We start from the raw sequence: 4,815 nt of genomic DNA, 5'->3' as shown, positions 1-4,815 counted from the left end.
GGGAAGCCCGACAGTCCACCTAAACCGGCAAGCCAGGAGCAAATCCCCTCTGCTGAGGAAGACCAGCGGAGAAAGAAGATAAAACAAGAGCAGACTGATTAAATGGAAACAGTTATCAACTCTCTCGGAGTTGAAATAGGGGAGATCAGACACATAAAAATGTTACCGAAGGCATTTGTGCTCCGAAGAATTTCATTCCTTTCTCCCTCTCTCTCTCTCTCTCTCCCCCCCCCCTTTCTCTCCCTTTGGGGAGGGGAAAAAAAAAAAAAAAAAAAAAAGCAAGCCCCCCTTCCATCTGGGCACAGGATTTATATCCTTAATCTCTGAGGAAACCAAATAAAAGAGGGATGCATTTTTCATCTCTCTCCCACCCTGTGAACTGTAATTGTGGTAGAGGTTCCTACCCGCTTTCACGTGGGAACGGAGAGCAAGTTCCACCAAAGAGTGAGGAGTCTTGTCTTCAGTATTCCCTGGGGATGAGAAAAGATGGAACCAGTAAAGCCCCACCAGGTTTCTTTATTTCTGTTGGAATGTGGGAACCGGAGCTTTTAGGTATTGTGAAATCTCAGCTCCTTCTACCCAATGAACTTAGAAGAATTTATTGCAAGAGGGGGGGAAAAAAAAAAAAAAAAAGAAAAAAAAAGAAAAAAAGAAAAAACCACCACCACCCCGCACAACAATCAGGCATTGTTCCGAGGGAAGAAAAGCAACTTTGACAGATTGAAATATAGCAGAGGCCCCTTCAAGGAAACCTGTAAACAACTTGTCACTCACTCTGTCGGTCTCACTGTTAGCTCTTGCTTTCCACAAAGTGCTGCGAACCGTCCTGGCAACAAACCCAAAGTTTCCTCCGCTCCCAACTCCCATCAAACAGCCCTCTTGTCTGCAAGGGAAAAGGTAGCCACATGCCAAAACAGCGGGCGCGCACGCACCCGCGCACGCACACCCGCACAAACAACAACAAAAATAAACTTTCCCTTTACTTGGGTTTTTTGGTGGCTCATGTTAACTGGATCGCAGGACCCTGTACAGATCTCACTGGTGATCTCTTTGGTACTAAGAACCATCAGCACAGCTGGTATGGAGAGTTGCTGCTCTTTTAGGATTACAGCAAGGGAAGGCTACTTGGCTGCAGAGATAAAACATCTGAAGGGTTGAATGGTAAAAAAGGACACTGATTCACATGCCATACTTACTTGCTTGCCAGGTCAATGGAGGACTAAAAACCTCAAAGCTTTTAATTTAGCATCTTTCACTCTAAAAATAGCAAGTAAAGGGGATCTGACACCCCTTAGATATTTATATGAAAGATCTCTTCCACTTTCAATTGCACGTTGCAATTAAGCCAAAAAAAAAGACCAAAAAAAAAAAAAAAAGAGAAAAAAAAAAAAAGATGGTCTCCCTGTTGTTCAGCACGCACACCCCCACACACAACCACATCTCTATGCTCCATTCTTCCCAGTTCCCCAGCCCTAATTCCTTTCTCTCTCCTTTTTTCCCTCTTTCCATTTGCAGCTGGACAACATTAAGGGCCTTTAAAAACCACGAGGTTTTGACCCCACGACAGTTTGATTAGGTCCGCTGCCCCCTCTCTTCCCCTCTCATCCCTACCTCCCAGTGACACGGAGAAAGCAAGTTTACTTTTTGAAATACATGCACGTATTTGCACAGAGCATCCATAAAACATTCAACGCTTTCATGCCCCTTGGCTTAAAAAAATTCCAAATAGAAAAGCTTATTATTTTTATTAATACCCAACGGCTACACTGTTTAATTTGCCCCTTTTCCCTTTCGATGCGTACGTTACAAACCAGCAGGCTCACACGGGGGCCAGCCAGTCCAGTGCTGGCATAAAGGCATCATCAGCAAGAAGCCCGAGACGATCGCTTAAATCACGAGTAGCAAACCCACTTGTAACTTATGCACATCATCCCCAAAGAGCATTAGACCATTTGTGAAACAAACCGCCGAAGCCGAGTTTGCGAAGGCGCCTTCGCTGCTTGTTCATAAGAGAGGATCCGCGCAGGCTGTCTCCAGCCTGCCTTACACCGCCACGGCACTCGGAGCGGAGTCGCGTACAATCTGTCAACTTCTGGCACGAGGTTGATCTAATGGCTCCTCACTGTGGGGCAGGGTAAACTGGCTTCCTTCGGTAGCCCCTAGCAAATAATATTTTCCACAGAGGTCCATTCACGGGAGTCTGACAAACCTAGTTAACACGTACAGTGATTTTTCATTTGGTATTTAGTAGCTAGCCCTTTTTAGGACAGCTATGAAGTAGACATTGAAAAGGCAGCAGATGATTAAAAAGAACAATTCCAAATACTTTCTCTTTCATCTGAGGGTCTCAAACCATGTTAAGTCTCACATTACTCCTCTGCAGGTAATAAATATAATTAGGGCCGATTCCAAAACTTTATTTGTATTGAAAAGTATCTCACTCCACAGGGGCTCCATTCAAATCGGCAAATCTCTGTGTGGAGTAGGAGGCTACTTAGTAGGAGAATTTGGCCTCAAATAAGGAAACTGAGATGCGGGCAGGCTTAGTAGCTTGCCCGAGTTGACACAGTTAGCCAACTCCAGCAAAAGGATGAGAAACAAAGATCCCGTGCACCTCACAGTCAACAGTCCTTACACTGCTGAAACATGTATATTTTAGCTGGTTTTCCCACAACAGCATGATTTTTTACATCTACTATTTGGTTAAAACAGACTTCATTGCCGTATTCACATTTTTAGGGCACCTTTTCTCGGTCTTTCATTTTCCCCTCGATTGGCTATTGCCCATCCATAAATGCTCTTCCTTCTCTGCCACTTCTTGCTTTGCTTCCCCTGTTTCCTCACACTTGGGCTTCGGAGAAGTTTGCAGAGAGAAGCCACTCAGAAGCCCCAGCTGGAGGAAAATTAAGACCGCCTTTTCTTAAAAAAAGTTTCAAGAGGTTTGGCAGAACAAGACTACTGTATTTTGACTGCACGTTAGCTCCGCTCAGCCCTCTAACCTCCTGTTCTTTTTTTCAACTCAGCTCCACGCCACAACTGCTCTCCTTCTACGGTGTCCTTCCCTCGTCCGCCCACATACATTTACCCCTTCCTATTTCATTTCCCATTTGAGCTTTCTCAGGGCAATGATCACATACTCCTCCAAGCTGGTATTGTGCCTAGCACAATGGGGCTCCTTGGTTGCTGGCCCTCAGCTAAAACGATTATAAACCAGAGCAATCACCATCAACATCAGGAATTATGGAAGAGGACATTGGCTAGACTAGGAAGAAGTGCAAAGAAACACAGTAGGGCAGGTGGGGGCAAAAAAATGCTCAGGGGAGAAAACAAAGATAACTGAGCAAGAGGGAGAGCTGAGAAGGGGAGAGGAAATGGAAGAAAGGAAGGAAGTCGAGACTGTTCCCCTGAGTGCTTCCGACATGAACCCTTCTTTTCCCTTACCCTAGTTTACATTTACTCTTACCCCAATACATTTTGTGCTCAGGTACCTGCCCCTTCCTCCTGGTTTCCTTCATTTTACGTTTTCTGCAACTACTGAACTCCCTCTCCCTACTGAGTGGGGGGAAATAGAGTTGGGTCCAAAAAGGAGACAAAGAAGTTACTGTTGTATTAATATTGTATTGCATTACTGTATCACTGTATCGTTACTGGATTATTAACGGTCTATTGTATAGACTTACCGATAAAATTATGTTCTCATAGTAAGTTCAACTGCAATTGCAAGAGGGAGAAAAAGCAAGTTAGATGAACGGTTTGAGGGAATCTCCGAAACCTTTCTGCAAATCATTTTGTATTAACTTCAAGGCTTCCTTTTTAGAAATTGCCAGGACATATCACAAAGGCTGCTATCATATCAGAAAGTAGAAAAAATGAGGAATTGGGATAAATAACCACTGAGAAAGAAGAAAATTAATGTAATATGCAACTGTCCAGTTTTTAACATACACAGTTTTATCTTGTCCTGCAACTTTTGACTAGCAATGGCAAGCCCTGATGCCCCTTTTTACCAAGCGGGTCGTAGTTACAAAACCTACTTGCAACTTGGGAGATCCGCATTCAGTTCTCTCAATTCTCCTCTCAAAGTGAGAATTCAAGGTATAAATTCAAATACCTCCAACTGATGAGAAAAATGAAACCTCCCCCACCTCTCCCACCCCCCAGCAGTTCAGTGAATCTGCGTTTCTCTTGCTTTGCTTCCTTTACGGGGTGCCCAAACCAAACAAGTCCAGGTAAGAGAGGACAATTTGAGTTGAACTAAACAAAAAGCTCTGACTTTCATTTGGGTGAGGGGAAACAACTCAAGTCATAAACTCCTATCTGGTTTTTTGTGCTTAACTGATTTTTTTTTATCGCTGCTGTGGCTCTCCAGTTCAAGAGGTGAACCAAAAAATCATTTATCCACCCAGCTCAAGATAGAAATACCATAACTCTGGAATATGGCATAGACAGAATCCACAGGTCTTGATACAAGCATATTAGCAGAAAGAAAACCTAAAACAAAACGTTAATTTATTTTTTTGAAGTCATCAGATGATAGCACTTCAGCCTACTGCCTTTGGCAGACACTGCAATACAGTAAGTAAAGGAAGTGCTGGGGGGAAGGCGGGGGGAAGAGCTTTTCGGGTTTTGTTGTTTCCACTGTAGGTTTTAATAATAGAGACCTACAAGGTCCAAGGAAATGTAAGATGTGTTCCACAGAATGATTTACTGGAAAATTATCGCAGAAAATATGCAAAACTCTGAAGATCCTAAATGGATTTTTCTTTTTTAGGCACACATCCAAACAACTGCAGCATTAAGAACAAATCTGTAACA

Source organism: Egretta garzetta, unplaced genomic scaffold (genome assembly GCF_000687185.1).
Source record: "Egretta garzetta isolate BGI_Z169 unplaced genomic scaffold, ASM68718v1 scaffold81, whole genome shotgun sequence".
NCBI classification, from domain to species: Eukaryota; Metazoa; Chordata; class Aves; order Pelecaniformes; family Ardeidae; genus Egretta; species Egretta garzetta.
The sequence above is the reverse complement of the archived record's forward strand: the minus strand, read 5'-3'. Positions refer to the sequence as shown.